Source organism: Hibiscus syriacus, unplaced genomic scaffold (genome assembly GCF_006381635.1).
Source record: "Hibiscus syriacus cultivar Baekdansim isolate YM2019G1 unplaced genomic scaffold, ASM638163v2 tig00110319_pilon, whole genome shotgun sequence".
Classification (NCBI taxonomy): domain Eukaryota; kingdom Viridiplantae; phylum Streptophyta; class Magnoliopsida; order Malvales; family Malvaceae; genus Hibiscus; species Hibiscus syriacus.
Genome location: NW_024062678.1, coordinates 2,341,805 through 2,367,763, shown reverse-complemented (window position 1 = coordinate 2,367,763; position 25,959 = coordinate 2,341,805). Strand labels below are relative to the sequence as shown.

Below are 25,959 nucleotides of genomic sequence, written 5' to 3'. Positions count from 1 at the left end.
CACAAGGTCCCATGTATTATTTTTATGAAGGGTTTCAATTTCTTCTTGCATCGCCATCATCCACAGTGAAGCATCTGAGTTATTTATTGCCTCCTCGTATGTTGATGGCTCACCGTCCTCTGTTAAAAGGCAATATTCAATATTTTCTTCTATAACATAATCTGAGTGCCAATTGGGACGTCTTCTCACACGATCTGATTGACGAGTTGTTGGAGCTTCAAAACTCTCTGGTTCTTGTTCATCATGTGCTGGTTCTGCTTCAGAAGAATCTCCTTCTTCAACATCCTTTTCCACATGTATCTGTGTAGTCTCTAACTTTTCAGTGTTATCATCGTCTTCTTTTCTTTGTAGTTTATCTTCTACAAAGATAACATCCCTGTTGATGATCACTTTGTGGGCAGTGCGATCCCACAAGCGATACCCCTTGACTCCATCAGCATACCCCGAGAATTTGCATTTTCTGGATTTTGGATCCAGCTTTGAGATTTCTTGGGAGTTGTACATCACGTACACAATACTTCCAAATACATGGAGGTTTGAATAATCAGCTGGTTTACCAGTCCATATCTTCATTGGTGTCTTCAGATCTATTGCAGTTGATGGAGCTCGATTCACCAAATAACAGGCGGTATTGACTGCTTCTGCCCAGAATGATTTTTCTAGGCCTGCATTCCTCAACATTGATCTTGTTCTTTCTAACAAGGTTTTGTTCATCCGCTCTGCCACTCCATTTTGTTGAGGAGTGTTTGCCACTGTGAACTGTCTTTTAATGCCTTTTTTCCTGCAAAAGTCATTAAATTCTTTGCTTGTGTATTCTTCTCCATTATCTGTTCTGAAACACTTGATCTTATTTCCAGAATCAAGTTCCACCCGCGCTTTGAAGTTTTTGAAAGTTGAAAACACGTCTGACTTCTTCTTAATAGGGTACACCCAACATCTCCTGAAATAGTCATCAATAAATGAGAAAAAGTACTTTGCTCCACCTAGGGATGTAACCGGTGCTTGCCATACGTCAGAATGAACCAATTCTAGAACACTTTTGCCTCTAGAATTTGACGTGTTGAATTTTAACCGGTGCTACTTACTTGTTATGCAATGCTCACACAAAGTAAGTGATACCTTTGTTAAGCCTGGAAGTAGATTTTGCTCCACAAGGACTTTCATTTCTTGTTCTGACATGTGTCCAAGTTTCTGATGCCACAACATTGCAGAATCTGAACTACATGAGGCAACGGAGGCTTCTGCTTCTAGCAAAGTCTCTCCCTTCAGCATGTACAAGTTAGCAGCTATCTTTTCGCCTTTCAGCACCACAAGCGCTCCACGGAACACCTTCATGATTCCTTTCCGTGTTTCAATCTTGCTTGCATTATTATCCAACAATCTATAAGATAATAAATTTTTCTTCAGGCCTTTCACGTGCCGCACATCTCGAACAAATTTAATTGTTCCATCATACATCTTCAATTTGATGGTTCCCACGCCAACGATCTCTAAGGCATGATCATTACAACTATGCACATATCCTCCTGAGACAGGTTTATAATGATGAAACCATTCTCTTCTTGAGGTCATGTGATATGTTGCTCCCGAATCAATGAGCCATATATCTGCATATCTCTTTCTACCTTCCACGGTGGTTGACGCTTCACAGCATAGAGCATCTCCATCTTCTGAAGTGTTTGCGGTATTGCCTTGTGGATTGGAGTTTTTATTTAGACTCCAACAATCCTTCTTCAAGTGACCCTTCTTTCCACAGTTGTAGCACTTTAAATTCTTCTTGCTTCTCGACTTCGATCTACCATGTTTGTGACTGCTGCTTTGGCCACGTTCTGTTGATCTCCCTCTCATCGTTGTCAACGCTTCTGCTTGTTGCAGATTTACTTGTCTGTCTTCCTTATTCTTGCGTCGATTTTCTTCTTATAGAATAGCAGCTGCAACGTCATCGAAGACTAGACTGGTGACATTACTATTTGGCAAGTTGATGATGAGTTGATCATATGAATCCAGTAGACTTTGAAGTAGAAGTTCAACACGTTCTTATTCTCCTATTTTACAGCTTAAAGATGTAAGCTGAGAAAATAAAGTGTTCAGTGTATTTAAGTGATCCGTCACTGAAGTAGTTTCTGCATACGGAGAGTGTACAATTTTCTCATAAGGAAAATTTTATTGTGCATCGATGTGGCCTCGTACAATTTGGTGAGATGATCCCATATCTCCTTAGTTGTCTTTTTCTCCTCGATGCTTGACAATACTTCATCTGCTAATGCTAGATGAAAGTTTGACATAGCATTCCCGTCCATTTCGATCCATTTGTTGTTATCTGTAAAATCTACCGGCCTTTCACTGATAGCTGCTAGACATCCGTCTTTCCTCAGGATGACCTTCATCTTCAATTTCCACAATGAGAAATTTCTCCTATTGAATTTTTCAATATCAAATTTCGTTGTCATAACTTCTTTTACGGATAGCTCCCACTATTTCACTATCGTGAATAGTTCTCTGGAACCTTCAAAGAATGGGTAATAACTTCTTACTTTCTTATGTAGGAGGATCCACCTTTTGGTGGCAACCACAAAGACAATAAGCAGATATTACACACTCAAATCTGGCTCGGATACCAATTGTTGCGGAAGACGGCTATCGGAGAGAGCAAAATCACAACTGATAATTTGAGAAAATAAAAATGAAGATAAAAGAGACACAAAATTTACGTGGAAAACCCCTAAATAATATAGGGTAAAAACCACGGGCAACGGTAGAAGAATTTCACTATGAGAAAATAAGAATTACAACTTCTCTCGATCTACCAAGGAGAAAACAATGATAATTCTCTCTTGATAAAAAGGAGAAAACAACTCTCAAGAAACTCTCTAAATTCTCTAGTATTGGAAGAAAGTTAGAATGCTTTGAGATTATTTTGAAGCTAAATGAGCTAGGGTATTTATAGTTGAAGCTTAAGGACTAATTTGTAAATACCCTAACTTACATTGGCTAAAATTGAGGTTCTAGCATTGTTGAAAAAGCAACAAATTCTGCACCTACCATTTGGTGCCTATAATTCTTGACTTAATTATTTTTTTTTTCTTCAACACCTTTCGGTGCCATGTGCACCAACAATGGTAACATAAGATCAATGAATAAAGCACATGGATTTTCAATTCGAGAATGGTTCTTTGGTTTCCTTTTTTATTCATGGAGTTGTCCACATCTCCTACAAACCAGAAAACAAATGTGGTTTTTTCAATTCGACAATGGAGCCCGGAGTTTAAATACAAACTCATGTTTAAAACATTGAGGAACCTTCACTCTTCAGAAAGGGAACAGGTTGTGGGAGATGTTAAAGCAACATCAAAATTACAATTCAATCCCCTAAATAATTTGGTAACTTGGCCTCTGCTCCTTCAACAATTTGCCTTTTCGCTTCACACAGTTTTCATTGCAGCAAGCAAACAAGTTTTTAACGTGAGGATTTCATTTCCTTTATCCATGAATCAAAGGAATGGATAAAAATTAACCCTCAATGTTTATTAAAATGATTATTTTGGTTCTATTCTTTTTTTTAGCATTTTAACTCCCGAAGTTTCATTTTGAAGCAAAATGTCATTATGTTGATGGAAACTGTTAATTAACAAATGATTAACGCTCAAAAATAGAAATAAACTCAAGGGTGGATCGAAGGAAGTGGGTGGGAAAATTCACCCTCTAAAAATTTCAAATGATTATATATTTTAGATTTTTTCTATGTATTTTCTATTGATAATTTGTTTTTGTTCCCTATAATTTTATAAGTCCATCCTTATAACATAAAATCATGCTTCCATCACTGTTAAAATACTTTAGGAAAAAAATAAGGGTTAAAGTTGCTATTCAGTCAAATATTAAAGATCTTTTTATCTTAAAATGAAACGTTGAAGCGCCAAAATACTCAAAAAAAAATGAGCCAAAATAATTATTTTGATAAATATTACAGTCCAAAATAATTATTTTTTTAAAGGTCTTTTTTCCCTTTGTATAAAACATCAAATGGTTGTCTTTGAGTTGATTTTGAGTGGAATTAATATAAGTTTAGTAAATTAAAAACTTAAAATTTTTTAATCATTTTAGATTTTGGTCGTTTTTCTTTATATTATGATTCAATCAATTTAAATATAAATTTAATTTAAATATAGATTTAGTTTAAATATAGATTTAGTTTATTTAAATTTTTCATCAAATTAAATTAAATGGAATGAATACTTAAATTGCTGGAAGTAAATTTGTGAGCGTGGATCAAAATGGTGGGATATAATTGAATATATGAATTTATAATTGATTTGAAAACGTGATGCTTTGAACACAGAATGTCCCCTAAATTTTGAGCACTAACATGGTACACTGGTATTTATAAATGGAAACTCCAATATCTCTCTCTCAACTCTGTATTTATAAAATTTAGACGGATACAAAATTTTATATTATAAATGTGAAATTCTAAAATTTAAGTAGTAGATAAATTTGTAACATTTTAGAAGATAAAAATATATTATTAATTAAAAATATAAAAATTATCTAAAATATATATTAATTTAAAATTTTTAGAAGCATGACTGCTTCAAATGTCCTTTTGATCCATTTCTAAACCAAAACCATATGTCATCTTTATGCCCTCACATCTTCTTTCAATTTATTTAAAAAAAAAACTAAGGTCTTTGAACAAAATTTAAATTAGTAATTTAATATCTAATTTTGTAGTTGTTATTAATTTTGTCTTTGAGCTTTAAGCTTAAAAATTTTCACTATATTTCCATCGAAATTGAAGTGAAAATTTTCATTGCTTAGTATAGTCCTGCCTAGCCCAATGTCTGGTGGCCCGGGAGCGAACATTGTATGTATTGGTAATTGCTAATAAAATTCTGGATACTCTTTTTTTTATTTCACTGTTACGATCGAACTTGTGCTTGATTGAGTTTCGAAGAAATTTTTTAATGAGGTTCACTTTTTTTTTCAAAAGAAAAAAATCCTATCTAGCCCAATTGATATTTTCGAACAATGTGCTTCATTTGTTACGCATCACATGATTCTAATATTTAGGAGCCACACATTAATGTCATTTAGCATGTCCATGTACAACATTTGTACCTTAACACTATTTTTGTTTGAAGGGAAAACAAATTTCCCGTTTAGTTATCGGGAAAGTGACAGAAAGTTACAAATGTAGATTTTGATAATATTTTAATCATTTTTCATGATGAATTTTAATAAAAAAAAGACCTCGTAGATGTCTCATAATTTCAAATTTAAATTAATCTTTATTATAAAATATTTTAAGGGTCTCATTTTAAAAGGTACCACATGATCTGTACATTTTTTGAGACAGACCTGATTACATATCAGGTTCAATATAAATAAAACACGAGGTATATTTTGCTTGCTATGCTTATTTTCCATATCGAATGTTGTTATGCTTTAATGTCATTTTGGCTATAAGTTATACAACTCGTGCAAACTTATAACACTATATATAAATGGCTATTTTTACATAGAGTGAGAATTAAAATTGGGTCTTCAAAGATCTAAACTTTTGATCACTTGAGCAAAGAGTTCATTGATTTTTACGTAACAATTATGTTTTATAAGATATCATATAATAAATTTAAATTAAAAATTAACTTAAAATGATATTGAATAATTTATAGAAATATTTTTATATAAAATTTTATTTTAATTTATGTTTGATTAACTTATAACATTATATATATATATATGGAGATAATATTTATCACCACTTCTAAATATAATTTAAACAGGAAAATAACACTAGGATTTTTAATAATTTATAATTTTTTATTATTAATTCCTTCCTTCTATTTAAGATAATAATTTATAAATTGATATTGTCAATTTTTCTTTATATTTAAGGGAAGAATTAAAAAAATAGATTACAGAATTAAAATTTTAGAAAATACTTTTTTAAGTGGGTGGGGATAAATTTGAGGTGTTGATTTTCCTAAAAAGATAATCAATCATTTTTAAAGTAATTTTAATGTTCTTATAAAATTATATAAATTTTAATTTTAATATTTTTTATAAAATTTAGAAGGATTTTTCTAAATAAAAAATTGAGGTGTCAGTTCCGCCCATGCTTATATTATAATTATATTGAAATAAATTTTAATATTAATAATTCATTTTGAGATTCATGCTCTTGTGAGTTGTGACGTGATTTTTAGGTAGGCAATAAAAAAAAGTAGGGAATAAATTCATGTATTTGTCAGGAGTTGTGGCCTTTATCGTGAATGTGAATCATTCCCTTTCAATTTCCACGATTTCCACTTAAGAGTTATTGGCACTTAATCAATAAATAAAAAATTTCGCTTCCGTAATATATATCTGCAAAACTTGATTTAAATTAATTTATAAATAAATCAAATATCAACAATTAATTCAAAAATATAAATACAATTTGATTTTTCTTTTTTTATAACGATAAGGATGAACATTACTCCAAGATATTACATATACATATAGGAATGATAAATTAATCTAAAATCGACATATTTAGATTTGATCCAATTTGATAAAATTAATTTTATCTTAAAAATAAAAATGATAAATATTGTATGTTCTTTTTTAGCTAAGATTACAAGAATACGAGAGACAAAAAAGAGACAAATAACAATATAAAAGATATTATATTGCTTTTCCAATTGCTAATATTTTATAAGTTTTTACTATTTTATAAGACTAAAATCATAGACATAAAGAGGGTGTTACAAGGAGATGAAAGACAAAGGGTTTGAAATATAACAATCAAATTTATGATACAACACATGCGAGTTTATCGGGAGGTTTGTGGACCGATGTGAGTATGTGGTTAAAATCGTTAGACAAAATATGAGTCTAGTCGGATGAGATCTGGATCCAAATTGCTATAAAAAAAATGGATTTTTTGAAATAAGATCAAATGAGGAGAAACCATATAAGTAAATATCTTATTTATGAAAATAAGGTTAATTTCTCATCGGTGATTGCTTTTTCACCCCAGCTTTCGTTTCTCATCTTACCTTCGTCTTCCATAATCCAAACCTCATAGCTTAAAGGTGATAACTTGACCATCCTAGCTGAGGATTTGGAATAAGATAAAGTATGTTTTAGCTCTAGAATTCATATAGCTTCAATTTAAGTTTCACGTCTTTCATAAAAGATGATATAGAGCAAGCTTGAGGGTTCAAGTGGGGTTTTAGCTTATAGGGTGTTATTATAGCTTCATTTATTACTTTTTTTAATCCCTAAATCCGTTCCTATGCTTTCCCGTAACCTTTTATTTAATTAGAAATCTCGTCTTGTTTGTTTGATTAGATAAAGAGGTGAGAGGGGCTTCTTGTACTAGAAGGAAGGAAAATTTTAGTAGTAACCGAGTAAATGAACTTTATTTCAGGATTTTTGCATTAAGGTAGTATACTTTAAACTTTAAAATGCTTATTGAACTTCAAAATTGTGATGCATTACTCGTTGGTGTATGCATGTTGAGTGTTAAACATACTTTTTATTCAATTTGATGCCATGTTGTTAAAATTGTGAAGAATGAATGTTAAATGATCCTATATTGCCTTAGAGATTGAGTAAGGCCTTAACTAGAGTATTTCGAGGGGGTTTTTAGATGTTTAAACTCAAAACGACTATTTTTAGGCTTTGATATTTATAACATCCCAATTTTGGGCTTGGTAGTTACTGGTGATTATTAGGTAGTCAAATCTATTTCTAAAAAGTATTTTCAATATTAATTCAAAAAAAAAATCCACAATTGCTGATTGCAAAAGGGCTCGACGATGATATTTGTCTATATATAAATACATATGTATGTATGTAAGGGAAACATATAATATCTGGCTAGACCTCGACAAACTGAAAGCTTAGTTCGGTCCCTGTCAAATTTCCAAGTTTTTGTTAATAATACAAAATTTAGATAATACTATAAATGCTAGTTCTTTTACAAGGAAACTGTCTTCATGCATCCCTGAAACATGTTATGTTCAGAACTTCAGATCGTCTCATAGATTACCCATACACAAACATTGATTCGAGAATTATCTTTATTCGTGCAGCAATGCTCTATTAATTCACCATTTGCCCAAAGCACCGAACCTTACCATCTGAAAGCTTAGTTCCTTTCTCATATTCTTACTTTTTCTTGAGTGAGAGGCAGATGCAGGATGTACTTAAGATAGACAAGTGCTCACCCTTACTAAATTCGAATTTTCTTCTATTAATTATTCATTTTTGTTTTTGTCCATCTTAAGATTTTATTTTTGTTCATCCATTAACAAAAAATTAATATTGATAATATATGGGCCCATTTAAAAACACTACATGCAGCATCAATCAAATTATCATTTCCTTCTTCCTATGTTGTGTTAAAGTCATCAATTCTCTATCAATGGATTGGTTCAAATGGTAAACGGTTTGATATTGTTTAAGCGGGTCTCGAATTTGAGAACTTGTGTATGAAAAAAATCTCCACTGAGAGACTCGTCCACCAAAATCTAGTATGCAACATAGATCGGTCTGAATTAATCAAGGCAAAACTCTAAGAAATCGGCAACCAAAAAGAATCTCCAATTCTCTTGATTTAACCCCATCTACTCTCCTCTTCTCTCTTTAAACACTGTTTTATAGAATGTCATGAATCCATGATTGATGCCATATTCTCATGATTGTATAGCAAAATCACAGTGCAAGCATTTTTCTTATCTGTACTTTTTATGGTGAGGTATCGTCCCCTTAATTCCCTGATTTGATTGGTTGATTAGAATGTGTAAGGTGAACGGTAAGTCCTGGTAGATGCTTCCACAGTTCACCCCCGAAATGGCCCCAGTGTAAGTAATGACCGTGTCTTAAGCAATCCTAAAGTTCATTACGTGTCACTATTGTATTGAACTAAAAACCACCAATCCTATAATTATGGTTAATTGTATGAGTTTGGATGGCTGATAGAGCCCACCTGTTATGAACACTTAACCAACAGATCTCTGCAACTTTGCATAGGGACAGTTCTAGAGTCATTTTTTGTGCTAACTTGCATGGTATGGTGGTTGAGCTATGTTTTGTCATATAAACCTGTTCTTCACTACACCATATCTGGGCATTTCAAATGATCTAGCTGGTTGGACGAGCTGGTTATTTTCTTTAGCTGCTGAAATGGTTAGCTTTTTCTGATTTAGATATTTAAGAATAGCTCACAGACATGGGAGTCTAAAATACAACCAGTTAATATAAAGTTAAAAAGAAATTGTAATTGATACATTGTAAATATTACATTTTATGTTGATATAGCACCACTCGAAACTTTAAAAAATAACAACAATTCATTTTACCACCGAGACCAATTGATCCGTGTTGTCATATTCAGATGATACTGTATAACTGATTCATATAGTGGGTAATTAATCACTATAAATTGATGTGGCCGATGATGGAAATAAAAAGTTTTTCATAATTCATGTGATGAGACATTAGTGTTTAAATTTACATCTCTGCCAAAACCATATCAACGCTAAGGAAACCAAAGTATTCCCCTTCCAAGAACAGCGATATGGTGCATTTTTCTTCTTCTTTTTAACAGTTCATTACTAATGTATATAATTGGTCTAGTAGCTATGGTGCATCTCATCAGCATCTGGCTATAGGATACATATATCATAACATCCATCCATACATGTATTAAATAGAACGAACTTAAGAACTTATATTAAAATTTAGGGGATACGGAATTAGACTATCAGTAGAAAGTATAAAAAAAATACATAAAATAAAAGGGAATTTAAAATTTTCAAAAAGTACGACCGCATCTTAATGCCTCGGCTCATCATGGGCACATACCTAATTAAACACAATATATATAATAGGGTTTTTTCCCTTTCTTTCCCTCGTCTGAAATTTACTTGTTAGCTAACTCTTGCAGTACTAATCCAACCATGAGTAGAGGTGGTAGCTACGGCGGCGGGCAGAGTTCCTTGGGCTACCTGTTTAGTGACGATGAGTAGCCAAGTGCAGCAGCTGTAACACCACCGATCCAGCCTCCATATGGAATTGATATTACCCCAGAGAAGCCCCCAACTCCCAACAAACCAAGTTCAATGAAAGAGAAAGAGACAAACATCACCAATAATTATCATAGAGCTCGAGGAGAGAATTCAAGCAACTTCATAACTGTGAGTTATTAGCTCGTGAAATGGAAACTGTTACTATTAGCTCTTCATTTTAGCTTTTAAGCTAAGTAATTGCGTATTGTGAGATTTCAGGATTGTCCATCAACCAAAGTTAAATCGGTTCCTGGCGGAGATTCATCTCTGGGTTACCTGTTTGGACACAAGTGATGCTGTCTTGTTTCAGATAAGTGGGTTGTACATCTGCAGTTCTACTGCTTGATTTTGCACTGTTCCTTGTACTACTATATTACAAATTTAATTAGCATCATATGGTATTAAGTTCTGGTAAATTAATCAGCCAGAAAAGGAGATTTCTTTCATGAACGTATGATGTTCGGTTTTACTTTTATCAGGATTGTATAATAACCACAAGTTCAAGTTCCTGTCCATGTGTAAAATATTCATGTAAACTTTGACTATCAAGAAATGGAGTTTGTGCTATATATATATGAACTTTGGTACTAACCTTGAATCTCATCATCTTTGATGCTATGAAAAGTCTTTGGAGTTTACCGCCAGTTTCTTTTTCGATTCATTAGAGTAACAGATGCTGATATCATTGGTTCTTATTTTTTTTTACTTGTTCTTGATAAATTAATAAAGTTAGTCCAGCATTATTCAGCAGGTGTTAGTAGTATCAACCTTCTTGAAATCATAGGTAGTAACCCATCAAGAAGTCAGTGGTTAAAAAAAGTGTTGTTTTTCTTAAAAAGTTTAAGTTCGAGCAATTATATTTGCAGATTGTGTGCGTGGTGACTAATAAAAAAAATTATGCGTGTTACTGAGTTAGGTTGATTCAAAATCTATATCTAATGTAGTGATATGATTGCTAGAGATTCTTCTTCCCTTTTCCATGTCTAGATTTAATATCCTATATAATAATAAACACTTTATCTAACTAGATAGAAAAATATGTCAAATAATAAGGTTTTAATACACTTTTGAATATTCATACCGAATTTTAAATGGATGACTAAAACAAGTTTGTTTTTATCTTATTTAATATAATATAATTTTATTTTCAATTAATATAAAAAATGTTAATTCCCTATCGAAGTGGAGGATTAATTCTAGTTATATATTGAAAAAATGGTAAAAATCATCAAATAATAGCATGGTATCGCAAAGAACAATCGCTAGACCCGAAGAACTCTACGGAAGAAACTCAAATTTTCCATTTGAAATTTAAAAATAAAAGCGTAAATTGTGTTTCTAATCAATCAAGTTTGTCTGTATTTTAGTGTTCACTCAACTTTATATATTTCTGATTTTTTTCACTCAACATTCAAATTTTGCTTTTCTGGTCACTTGATTGTTAAGTATGTAATGCATTTTCTTGGGTAAATTTTTGCGCCTCCTAAAATTTCCTTTCATCCAAATTTTAGACTCGTCAGTACTAGAGTAATTTCTTTCAAATTCGAATAATGGAAAGATCGAGAAGGATGAGAAAAGTAATAGATCCAATTTGACACTTATCAAATAGTGGAGTTTGTAAATCAAACCAAGAAAAGAATGAAACTCTGTTTAAGCTTTATCGACTTCGATGAGGACAAAGTTGAGAAGAAAGAGAGAACGTTTTTACATCAATAATATCGCTAATAATGATCAACCACAATCAATATTGGTGGAGAAGAATATCAAACTATTAACCTAATTACATAAACAAAAATATCGAAAACGCAAATTTCATTAGGTTTTAGTACCGAGATTACACAAATAACAACCGAGTGACTCAGAAAAAAAATCATTAGGGAAGGGAATTTCATTAGGTGTAGCCTTTCAAGGATTATCGGAAGGGTATTTGTAGGGAATAATTAATACATTATCAAAATTATTAAATATGAGAGTTAATTGCATCATATGTTCTCAAACTATAACTCTCATTTTAAATTGATTCTTAAACTTTGGAATATTCAATTACATTCCTAGACTATGATTCTCATTCTAAATTAGTCCTTGAACTTTTGAACATTCTAATTTTCATCCCTAAACTATGACCCACTTTCTACATTAGCCCCCAAACTTTTGAATATTCCAATTTCATCCTCAAATTTATCCAAATATGTAATCAACTTCAACCATAGTTTAACCTAAATTTTATTTTTTTTCAAACATATAGTAACATAACTTGGCTTAATATTTTTTCCAAGAGATGTGATTAATATATACGCATAATTTAGGATGAAATTGAAATATTGAAAAAATTTAGGGATCATTTTGAAATATAAGTCATAGTTTAAGAATGAAATTGGAATGATTAAAAGTTTAAGGACTAATTTAGAATGATAATCATAGTTTAAAGATGAAATTGAAACATTTAAAAGTTTAGAGGTCAATTTAAAATAAGGGTTATACTTTAAGGATGTGTGATGCAGTTAACTCATATTTAATACAAAGTTTTATGATAGGAATTTAAGACCGAAATGATAACATCATAAATATGAAAATTAAATTTATTGATTTATTTAAAAGCAAATCTAAATTAATATTTTAATAAAACATGTAAACTCTAAGGACTTAATGTATTATTTTTCCAATTAAAAAAAGATTACAATGACCACATTTAACTGGAGGTACTTGTTAAATCGACAATATTTGAACAGACCTCATAATTTAATGACTACCAAGATAATTTACCCAAAACATTTTAGTCATCGAGCAGAAACCGGGTAGCACAGAGGAACTATCACTTTTCGTCGAGCATGGTATCACATGGGAAAATTTAAGAAGCGGCAGCCTAATTTAAGACTAAAAAACGACGATTTTAGACGCAACTTAAAATATTATAATTTTCCTAACATTTTCGGTTCACAACCGAAAATATTACCTTTCTCATACCATTTTAGATTCAATAGAAAATGTTAATAAAAATGTAGCATTTTAGATTGTGTTCAACCTAAAATGTTGTGATTTTTATTAACTTTTCGGTTGCGCCCCAAGTTCACTACTGCCGATAGCAAAACTTCCCGGAACCACAAGCTTATAACTAAGGAGAGGGCTTTAAGGTAATGGAACACAGCCGAGTTCTAAGGTCATGCACGAGGCTTCTTTCAGAAAAGCAAACACTTCAAATTTTATTCATTATTTATAGAAAAAAAGGGTATTCACTATCCCGAAAATTATATACGTACCAATTAAACAACAGTTTCAATGACTTTTACCAAACCAAATTATCCGGGAAAAACAATATGAGAAACAACTTCAACACTATGCTCTATGCTTATCACAAAACAATACCATCTTAACCTTCAAGCGGCAACCTGACCGAAAAGCCACTTGCGGATCTGCGATTAGAGGGAAATAGAAGAACGGAAAGATAAGAAATTAATTTTACTGTCAAAATTAAGCTATGCTAAACATATATGATCAGAATTACAAAACCTTGGAACTTTCCTACAAGCATAATGCAGTTGACAGGCATATACATTAAATAAAATGCACTCCACCGTATGGCTATGCAAACAAGAAATAAATATACACAAGCATACAAGCAGTCTATGCATTCTGCACTGCCTATTTGCATTTTCAGACTAGTGAAGTACTAAAAATATTGCAATGAACAGTTAATTAGAGAAATAATCCTCCATCCAGGCTTCGAAGACATGGATAACCACGGTACAATAGGCAGAATTAATATAACTATGGAAACAAGTTGGAAATAATCTAAATGTATCTCAGAAACTATCGAAACGCACCTCTGGAAGTTTCTTATTGAATGCAACATCCAAACGTGCATCCAACGTGTTCTCACACACAATTTTTCCGTCCTGAGATGCTATGACCACGCCTCCAGAGCTGCAAAATTTTAAGATGAAAATGTATTAGTGTTACTTCTTTGCTCTTTTTCTTCTTTTTTGTAGAGGAAGGGTGCATCAAGGAGAAGATCACAAAACAGGAGCAACCTTATCAAATATCTGTCTGAAAATCAGTTATGTATCACTAGTATTTTGTATGGTAAGAAGCACAAGCATACAAGTCAACACTTGATTGCAAAGTTGAGCGAAACATAGCATAGTATACCATATATTAACTCCATTCATAATCTAAAAGAAGCAAGGTTGGTCCAAAGGATTAATAATACTTGCCAAAGCATTGCATGACCAGGGACATTTAATCTTGCATTTCCATAAAACTAATCTGTTTACCAGAAAGGTCCATGAGCTTCAGCATGATGATGATGATGACCAGGAGGAAGATGGATATCATCAATGAATATCTTTGGTGGATGAACATTCACTTTAGAAGCATATTCTTCCTTCGCTGAATCCAGAGCAGACTCCACCAAGCGCAAATCCTCTTTGCGACAACGAAGTAGACAGCAGGCTCTTTCAGTCTAACCAAACTCTGCAATAGAAGTTATTCAAAATCAAAAAGATCCCAAGAGCATATCTAGTGTTACAACTTTCTAAAATTTTCAAGAAAGATCTTGTTATACACTGACCTGAACAATTAGATCTTTCAAAAGACTTTTGTACACTTGGTGATCTTGGCTCACATTCAGAAGGTCCTTGGATGCTGATTCTTTCATCTCATTAACCACATCATCCTGAGCCTGAAGCACCTTAATCCTAGAAGCATTAAGCTGCATTGAATACTCACTGCAAAAAAAGAAGAAGAAAAAAGCTTAACTATTTTTTTACAAAAACACAGGTATATCCTCACTAATTATTCCTATGTGCCAATCCAGCATCAAAACAAACTAAACTTGCTTGATTTCAATGCTCAATAATTTTTTACCCAAATCACATTAAGGTTCAATAGTAATTGAAATAGCGCCATCTTTCTTATCAAAAAAAATAGCGCCATCTTCAGATCTGACTAATTTCCAATAAACCAAAATTAAGTGCTATAATTTACTTACATTTAAGTACAAATATTAGTCTCAGTTTGAATTCGACTAAATATCCATTAAAATATAGAAATCCAGTAAGACAAATAAATTGAACTTAAAATTGGCATTTATTTAGCAGAAAAAATGAAAACTAAATTAAATTTTACAAAATTACGGCGTACATTTTCTTCCGAATTTCAACTTGCTTCTCCTTCTTCTCGTACTCCTGTCTGATCTTCTTCTTCTCCGCCTCCACCAACTGAAGCTTCTCGATGTTGAACTCCTAAAATACCCATCGTTTAACCATCAAATCACCCGGATATCAAAAACTTCAAAGAGCAAAAAAAACACCGAAAAGAAGCGAAGAGTGAATAAAGTTGTGAAAATTGAAGTACCTCTTCGGCGGAAACTGAGATCTCGTTACCCTTTTCTTCAGCTTCCTGGCGGATGAACCTCACCATCTGCTGGATCTGCTTGGATACATCTGCGTCGTTCATTTTCGCGGGGATCTAGATTTGATCTTTTGATGAACTGGTCAGAGAAGACTGTAGAAGGCGATATTTGGATGATTTTCGATCAAGGGAGAAACTAATAATGTAGACTGTGATCACAAGCAGTTTTTAAGTTTTATAAAGGCCTCGTAGATGCGTGTGATCAAGAGCCGTTCGTTTTTTATATCATAATCTATCTTTTTAACCCAAAAAATAGCCTCACCGTCGGATTTTGACGAAATACTAAATTATCATGGGATAGTTTTTAGGGTGAACTACATGATTGATCTTTATGTTTTCTGTCCATTTGATTGTGGTCATCGGGTTAAAAAGAGAGCAATTTTCATCTCTTCAATTATTTATTCGATTTTAGTTCTTCAATCGCTAACTCTTGATAAATCACTAACAGAAAATCTGAGTGACAATTGATAAAAAAAACTATCATGTGTTTACCCCAAAGTGAGTCAAAATACTCAAAAAAAATATAACTTAAAATGATCATTTTAATATACGTTTGGAGCTATTTTTATAATTATGCCTTAATAAAAATAAATTGAATAGTATAATTATATGAATAATTTATATAATTGTACCGATTCTTAAATAATTGATAATACACATACACTCTACAATATAGTTGATCAAAATCAAAACCTTTAAAAAAGTAACATTCACTTCAACCCTAAACTCAATTAATAAATAACATTTTAATCTTTTAGATTAATTCACCAATCATATATAATTTTGAATACTACTTTTAATGTTTAAAGAGTTAAAAAATTTAAACAGTCGAGACTAATAACTAGATGATAAGGTAGTGCTATGTTAATATGCCACGTGTTAGATTACACACAATATAAATTATATCAATAATCATTTAATTATATTAAAATTTTAAATTAAATTAATGCATTTTTTAATTTAATAATAAAAACTAAAAAAAATAATAAAAAATAATGGTAAACTACTAGTTTAGTACCAATTATCATTTTTGTTTTGTTCTGGTCACCTAATTATTTTCTTTTCAAAATCGTATCTAACATTATATTTTAATCACAAACTGTTAAAAAATTAACAAAATAAAATTTGGAAGGTTGTGTTAACCTTGAGGCAATGTCCACCAATCCGTATAAAATTATTTATGAGACAATGACTTTTACCACGAAATAATAAATAGTTTTATTTTATATGCATTCAAATCAAAGGTCGTTGATAAAGTCAAGCTCAATATGAACAGTTCCGAAAGTCTAAACTTTACAAATTTTCAAAAACACCAGAGTTCATGAAAATGAAAGGAAAAATTAATGAGAACACACATGGTAGTATATATATTTTTTAATCTTTGGCTGCTCAAATCACAGGAAAAGAAAATCATACATAAGTATATCACTATATAAACCGCAACATCATGCAAATCTAACTTTTATAATGAATGCCAGCTCCATCCATGTCTCAGTAATCCAGAGAAAGATTTACCTAGAATAACCAGATGGTGGATAACCCGGTGGAGGATACTGAGCAGGAGGATACGCAGGTGGCGGGTAGCCTTGAGCTTGATAAGGCTGTCCATATGCTGCTGGTGGATAGCCAGCAGGAGGAATTGCTTGATCGATGCGGGACATCTGCTGAACCGGGGGTACTGCCATCGGTTGTGGACCGAACTTGCCATCTCGTTTGTCCATTTCAACCTTATGTTGCGTCTGTAATCAAAGAAAAATTTTAAGATTAATGATTCGGAATAAGGATAACGAAGTTTCCCGTTTGCTTGTGGTAGAAGCAGTTCATTACCTGCATACATGCACAGACCCTGCAGAAAGTAAAAATAAAAATACGCTTTCAGTATAGTATATTTAAGAAAACCAGCAAAGAGATTGATAGAGCTGAATGGAATGTAAGACTTTACGTGCAGTAAACCATATCAGACAAGCAACTCAGTAACTGTGACGCCTCTTGAATCTCATCGCTTCCAACGATCATTGCAACTATGGAAAATATGCAGGCAATTTGTTGCAAGCAGAACATGAAACCCTATAAATCAAATGGCAGGATATGTTTAATCAATAGTCAGGAAGTGCAAACATAGTTACATATAAAAAAGGGTAAACTACACGTTTAGTATCTAAATTATCAGTTTTGTTCTGTTTTGGTATCCAAATTTTTTTTTTCAAAATCATACCTAACATTTAGTTTAGGTTTCAATTTAGAACTTCGCCGTTAAAAAATTAATAGAACTACTAAGGTGATATTTTTATATTTTTTTCAATGATAATGTGGCATTACCTTATGGTAACAAATCAACATCACCGTTAAGTTTCTAACGACGGGTACCAAAATTAAACCTAAACTAAACATTATATATGATTTTTTTTAAATAAAATTTAGATACCAAAACAAAATAAAAGTAATAGTTTAGGTACTAAACATATAGCTTATCCAAATAAATAAATGTAGGAACAGATTGATTACAATGATGCAATTGTCACATTTTGTTGTTTGAATGTTGAATTCATCCTGCAACAGGAATCGAGTAGAGGCCACTGAGTTTCCAAAGCAGAGGAAAACCTGGAAATTATAACACATGACAATGAAATTAATAAAAAGAAAGCAGTGTAAGGACTTTACTATCGCCACTCAAAAAACAGTAATTATGATTACAAGATTGATATCTGTTTAAAACAAAAGCACGAGTTGAAGCAACAGAAAAAAGCAATACAGACCACATAAACAAGCTTCCTTTCCTACCTCAGTGCAAAGGCAAAACTCGGGACATTTACTCTCACCACACCTACCGCTACATGGCATGTAACCAGCACAACATGTATACCTACAACGAAAACAAGATGTTACATAACTGAATTGTACTTCAAAGACGAATCAAATGGATCAATTACCTTGACATGTTATTATACAGCGCTTGTTCCCGAAGCATGTAGGATGCACATGGTCCACTACAACAATCAGCAATGAGTTGGCTAGAGAATTATGCTTTGATGGTTTAAGCTAATAAAACTATGTATGTGAGTCTCCCATAGTAAATTATTAAAATGTAAAACTATCAAGCTCAAGGTGCATGGTTGAAATTAAGCATTCCTAGAAAGGCATTTTAGCATTCAAGTTTAGAACAGAAACATGAAATCAGGCAGAGTCAACCCTAGTCGCTCAAGTCAACAGCCTCCTATTCTTCAATGTGAAAAAAAACCAAGTGTTATCAACGAAAAATAAGTCCGAATAAGAGAATATTTGACGTGATTCAGTTTTATTTACCTCCACAAATGAAGAATAATAATCTTCTATAAATATAGAGGTCGCAAAGAGTATAAACAAATGAATATCCTAAAATCTTATATCTATAACAAATCATGAGGTATCCCAAAACACTCACAAAATCCAAACAAAAAAAAATATCTCTCCAAAATAATTCTATCATAATTCTAAAGATCAAGAGTAGTCAAATAATTAATCACCAATTAACCTTATTTCATAAAAAATCCTAAAATAAATATTTAATTATTAAATAAACTTAAATACCGAATTATTCTCGACCACTAAAATTATAATAAAATAATCTTAGTTTTAAATTAAAATTTGCTTTAATATCTAACCTAAAATGTCATTAGCAAAACCCTAACAACAGCTAATTATAAATGAAAAATGATATACTACAACACACAATTCAGACGACCAAGTGACAATCAGATCTACAACACAAATATATATTATTTATATATAAAAAAACGGATCCACAATTACTTACCACCAGAAGGCAAAGCAGCAATCTGAAGAAACATACAAAAAGGAAAGAAAAGAAATGATCAATAAGAGTTTCAAAGATGAAAAATGAAAAACAGTGGAAGAAAATAATACAAGGAAGGTCGCGTTGAATGGTGCTCATGAGATCAGTGTGCCAGAGATTCCGATATTTCTGGCGTACTGCATCTTGTCCAGGTATTCTTGAGAAGCCATCACTGGAAAAAAAAATCTCCAAAAACGAAGAAAACTCAAACTTTCCCACAGAGATTAACAGAATAAGAAGGTACGAAAAAAAAGTTAATGATGGATTTGGGAAGATGAATGGGCCAATAGGAAGGCTGCCTTTTCAAGTATTTTAGTATTAAGTCTTTGTTTAAAACAAAACAAACAAATTCAAATTTGGAAGACAGAGCGAAAATGCTAAAGAAATGGTAAATTAAATATTTAATCATTAAACTTGTATCATATTTTTATTTTGATCACCTAATTTTTATAACTTTTGATTTTACCACTCATCTTTTGGATCTCTGCACTTTGAGTAGCTTTATTTTATAAAATGGATTTAACATTTTACACTTATTCTATATGACATACATCATTCTCTACAATCGTTCAATCATTTTCGAATTTGCTTACTAAAGGATGACAGTCAAAGCATCCCCACGGGATGGCACATGGGAACAAGAGCCAAAGGATTTGAATTTGCAAAGGACCAACTTTTCTCCCCGCCTTTCTTGCGCATCTCAGATGCATATCCATTTGTTGAAGATATGGTCTCCGCAATTTATTCCTTCTCTAACAATACGTTAACAAAGAATAAAATACCTCCGTTAATGCACTAAACCCTAACTAGAATATCCAAAACATTTTGATCAATTCCCAAAAGTGTGGAAACAGCCATCATGCGCACACAGAAACGAGCAAGCTATGAAGTTACATTTTGATTTCGGTGGTTAAATGACTTGTTTTTATTCTTTAAAATATCATGTTCGAGTATTGTATATGTCATGAGTACGAGTGTACTTATTAAAAATGAAATTAATTTTTTAAGGTAATAATTGGGTAAAAAGGCTTGTGATGGAATCATTTTGATTCTAAGTAACCGGAGGGTGAGATGTACCCATAACATAATGTGTTGATCAACGCCAGATCACGCGCAAAAGCTGCATTCGACCCTCCTTAGACCATAATAACGACAATCGTAATATCCTCTTCCAATCATCATCCTCCACGTGGTCTCTAACCCAACATCTTAAAATACAATTTAAATTTATTACATATATAAACCATTGTTAGCCTCTCGCCTGCTCTACTACTTTCGTTTTCGATATCAGATCAGCGAGGGATCCAAGCTATGGCCGAGCAGGTTTCCAAAGTCTTATCTCCTTTCCTTCTACTGTTCTTAACTGCTAATGTTTCTTTTCGTTTGATTTATTGTCTTTTTTTGTCAATGCTTGATCTATCATCATGCATTCTGACATGGCGGTAAGCTTTGTAGGTGACGATAATGGTGCTGAAGGTGGACTTTCATTGCTTTAAATGCCACAAAGTCAAGAAAGGTCTCTGTAAATTCCCTCTCTTGTGGTTGATTTTTATGTTTTTTTTTATTGTTTGAAGTCGGTTTTTGTTGGTTAAGGAAGTGTTCGGGGTGAAATGTGTTTGAAAAAGTGACATTGAATTAGTATGTAATGCAAATTGTTAATTTTTTGGGACTTGAAAGTAAATCATTTAGAACTTGCTTAAAGGATTACTTTGGATTTGGAATGTAGGTTAACCTACGCGTCTAACACCTATACTATCAGTTTAGTACCTAAACTTTATTTTTTTTAAATCATACCTAACGTTTAATTTTTGTTTCATTTTGGTATCCACCCATTAAAAATTTAACGTATTAGTACCTAAACTATCATTTTTTGTTCGTTTTAGTACCTAAACTTTCATTTTTTTTCAAAACTTAATGTTAAGTTTTTAACAAAGGTACTAAAATGAAATAAAAACTAAAAGTTAAGTATGGTTATGAAAAAATTGAAAGTTTAGGTGATAAAACGGACCAAATCTGACAATTTAAGTATTAAACTCGTAGTTTATCCAAGTTTCTATCGGGGTTTGTTCTTTAGGTTTGATTAATGTACATTATTGACTGGACTTGCAAGTAATAGTGTTGCATTAGATTCTTGCTCATCTTTTGTTAAATACTTGGTTGGTCATACTTTAAAACTTGCCTCATTATTTTTTTTCTTGTTTCTTTAATAGCATTATGTTTGCATGTTATTTCTTAATACATTGAATTATTACCTTGTTTCTCCAAATGATCTGGATTTTATGAAATACTCAATGCTATCTAGGCTGACATCTTTTGAGCTAATAAGAATATCAAAGATCTATACAAAGCCAGAAGGTCTACTTGAAAAAAAGGTAGCTGCTTCTCTTTACACATCTGATAATGTTTGAAAGTTTTGAATATGCAGTTTGGTTTCAATTTTTGTTGTAAAGACTACTCAATGCCTTGAATGAGCTAGAAGAATTGAAGTCAGCAGTGAAACAAAAGATCAATGAATTAAAAAGAAGATATACTTATCAAAGTAATTCATTGCAGCAATCTGCTGTTAAAAACCAGGGTTTGGCATACCATGGAATGAAAAAGGTACTGTCGGTGCTCAATTCTGCTAATGAGTTGATTCTTTAATCTCTTTGGATTGCCTTTCCATCATGTAGTTTGAGTTAGTTTTCTTTTATAATTGCATCTGCATAATTTCTAATTTATTTGTAAATCCAGCTTTAAAATGAATTCTGTCATTCAACTGTAGGTAGTTAGACCAACTGCACGAGAATTTAATTATAATGGTTCAAGAGCTCAGCAATTTTCATATTCCAAATCAGGAGGACGTAAGTTGCTTTCTTAGTTCTAGGGGTTTCTAGTGTAGTATTCCATAGAATTCAGTTGGTTTTAGCATTGTTGTTTTTTTCCTTTCTCCTTCTTCACCTGTTTATCATCTGGTTGCTACAATAAACAAGACCAAATGATTAACTGTTGCATGTCCGAACTCTTTTCTTCTGTTCAATTTTATAAACCTTCTGCTTAATGCTTCTGTTCGCCATCCACACACCGCTGCTTTTATTTCCAAGGTAAGTTTGTATTTAAGTGATATTGATGGAAAATTATTTTAAATTATTTTTACTTTTGTGATTTTGCTTCACGTCAATTATGGTTGTTAGGGTTAGGATTTGAGTTTTCTCGTAGATAGCTAAATATTAAATACATTATAACCCAAATCAATCAATAAAAAGTCACTAAGATTTTAAATCCAACACATTTTCCAAATTGATAACTCTCGAAACAATACACCATAAACACGTACTTGAATCAAAAAATTATTTACTTATTATACCTTAAATTTCAATGCAAGAAAACAACAAATCACAGACATATCAGGCTATAACTTATTAACAAATCAAACATTTACACGTTACATGTGAAAAACAAAATTCAATTGCGATAAAACATAACTTAACCTCGTGTTAAATAAAAAAAAAATTGACCATTCACTAAGCATTAAAAAATGCAATCAAAGGGGTAAGGTTATTTTTCCTCGCTTTTCCTTCGGTTTCTCTACTCTCAACTGCTAATCATATTGATAAAAATGTGAACGAGCTCCCATTACATCTAGATAGAATTTATTATTTTTCTGTATGCTTTTCTTGTTCTAACCATTCCTTCTTTTATGCCAGCTTGGTTATTGGGATATTTTACAGGTTCTATTGGAAGTGAGTTTTCTTGTCTGAGTCCTCTTTTGATTCATGGACATTCCCTTTTGTTTAGGGTCTGTCGAGAGAAATGTTAAATGTTTTTTGTTGTTAACACGAGATATAAATGTTTTTCTTGCCACCACAATTGTTACTATCAGTTTCTTATTATTTAAAGATTGATTTATTCATCTTTTTCAATGCAGCCCCTGATGGACACTCTTGCCAATTGTTACTAATAGTGTTGTTTACATATTCAGAAAATGTCATTCATCAACTAATTAGGAAATGCTGGACGTTATGAGTGCATATTCTTGTGTTTATCCTAATCCCAAGTTATTAAATTTTGCAGCAGATGATATATCAAGATTTTTAAAGGTAACATGTGATTGTTTTGTGGAAGTTCGGATCACTAGAGCATTGAATTTTTTCTAATCAATTATGTTTCGCTTGTTATCTTTTTCTTTTGATACATTTTATTTATTTTAGAATGATGGAGATGTTTGTTTTCTAGTTTTCATTGCTAATAAACTCCGTTCTATACATTGATTTGTAATTTATTTGAAGTAAGTATTTGCTATGCTTTGACTGCAGATTCGCACTGCAAAACTTGAACAGCAACTATCAATGATAAATCTGCCACATGATCTTAATTCACAGACATAATTATTCTGAAGGATTATGTGAGGTTTAGTTTTTTTTTGTTTTTTTTGTATGATTTCAAATGAACAAATAACTATAGTGCAACACAACTTTAATATAATTCTATTGGATCTGAGATTTCAAGTGATATAATGTCATCATGGATGAAAGATGTTGGAAGCGTGAATGGGCACTCGATAATTTATTGTTGGGAAATAAACCGAGTACACGTAATTTCCCTATAACCAGATTAGTGAAAATGCGAAATAAAAGCGGAAAAATAATACCCAAATTGATAACGGAGTTCAGCCAATTGTGATTACGTCTCCGGGCTGCTGCAGATCTTTTACTAAGAGAGAAAATTTACAGGTGTTTATAAAACACTCACTACTCACAAGAAAACTCTCTAGTATTGGGAGAAAGAAATGATTTTTGGGATGGTTTTGAGGCTAGATGAGCTAGGGTATTTATAGTTGAAACTTAAGTACTTAATCTTGTAAATCCCTAAAGCTAGGGATTAATTATGATTATCCCATTATCATTTTTCAACAAACATCTACCAAACTTTGAAAAACTATTTTTCAAAGAAACATTTACCAAACTTTGAAAATCATTTTCAAAGAAACATTTACCAAACTTTGAAAATCAAATTTTCAAAGTTGGTTGCCAAACCTGAAAACCATTTTTAACAATACTTTCTACAATCTCCCACTTGAAGACTGATTTTAATCTGTCTTCACACCTCGATCAATGCAGCAACATTTCTGGTCTTGTTAGTCTAGCATGCCAACTGAAGCTGAACACAACTTCAGTTTGTCTATGGTTACTGTCTTTGTCAACATGTCTGCTGGATTTTGAGCTCCGCTAATCTTTTCAAGTTTCAAAATCCCATCTTCCAGAAGAGACCGAATAAAATGATAACACAATTGTATGTGTTTCGTCCTGGAATGAAAAGACGGATTCTTTGCTAGATGGATAGCACTTTTACTGTCGCAATACAAGACATTGTTTTCTTGTTTCTTGCCTAACTCTTCCAAGAAACTTTGGAGCCAGACCATCTCCTTGCTGGCTTCCGTAACAGCGACATATTCTGCTTCAGTTGTGGAGAGAGCAACTATCTTCTGTAGTTGAGAAACCCAACTCACTGCAGTTCCTCCTAGAGTATAGACATACCCTGTAGTGCTCCTTCTGATGTCAACATTTCCGGCTAAGTCAGCATATACATAGCCTGTCAGTATCGTATCTCCACCTTTGAAACAAAGTTCTTTGTTTGTGGTACCTTGCAGATATCTGAGGATCCATTTGACTGCTTCCCAATGTACCTTGCCCGGATTATTCATGTACCTGCTAAAAGCTCCCACTGCATGAGCAATATCTGGTCTGGTACAAACCATGGCATACATCAGACTTCCAATTGCTGAGGCATACGGCACTTTCATCATGTGTGCACATTCTTCCTCCGTTTTTGGTGACTGTTCTTTGGAGAGTCTGAAATGAACACCTAAAGGTGTACTTACTAGTTTAGCATCTTGCATGTTGAACCTGGAGAGTACTTTGTTGATGTACTCAGCCTGTGATAATATCAAAGTCCCCGACTTTGTGTCTCTCTTGATCCTCATCCCAAGAATCTGCTTTGCAGCGCCCAGATCTTTCATTGCAAACTGCTTCGACAATTTTTTGCTTCAAGTTTATAATCTCTTGCATGTCTGAGCTTGCAACGAGCATGCCATCAACGTACAACAATAAAATAATGAAGCTATTGTCGAACCTCTTGATATAACAACAATGATCTGCTTAGCCTCTGGTAAAACCACTGCTACCCATGAAGCTATCAAACTTCTTGTACCACTGTCTAGGAGCTTGTTTTAAACCATACAAGCTCTTCTTCAATCTGTATACCAGGTTTTTCTTGTCTGCCTCTATGAAGCCTTCTGGCTGCCTCATATAGATTTCTTCCTCCAAATCACCATGAAGGAAAGCTGTCTTTACATCTAACTGCTCAAGATGTAAATTCTCTACAGTTACAATTTTCAATACCAGTCTAATTGTAGACAGCTTCACGACCGGAGAGAAAATTTCATTATAGTCAATACCTTTTTTTTGTTGAAAACCTTTGACAACCAATCTTGCTTTGTAGTGTTTGCTCCCATCATGCTCTTCTTTGATCCTGTAAATCCACTTGTTGTGGAGCGCTTTCTTGCCTGGTGGTAATTCAGTTAATTCCCACGTCTGATTTGACATAAGCGAGTCCATCTCATCTTTCATGGAATACTCCCACTTGACTGAATCCTCCACTTCCATTGCTTCATCATAG

General features: G+C 32.5%; 1 long non-coding RNA gene and 3 pseudogenes across 1 annotated transcript; 2 read left to right on the top strand and 2 right to left on the bottom strand.

The window, feature by feature from the left end:
- Positions 1-9,953: 9,953 nt before the first annotated feature.
- On the top strand, positions 9,954-10,355 carry LOC120117479 (annotated as a pseudogene).
- A 2,877-nt stretch (positions 10,356-13,232) lies between these two features.
- On the bottom strand, positions 13,233-15,640 carry LOC120117457 (annotated as a pseudogene).
- A 1,233-nt stretch (positions 15,641-16,873) lies between these two features.
- On the bottom strand, positions 16,874-19,472 carry LOC120117435 (annotated as a pseudogene).
- A 2,159-nt stretch (positions 19,473-21,631) lies between these two features.
- On the top strand, positions 21,632-22,150 carry LOC120117240. Its single transcript, XR_005515605.1, has 3 exons — positions 21,632-21,674; positions 21,753-21,903; positions 22,067-22,150. It is a non-coding gene; the product is annotated as an uncharacterized LOC120117240 (long non-coding RNA).
- The last annotated feature ends 3,809 nt before the right edge of the window (positions 22,151-25,959 follow it).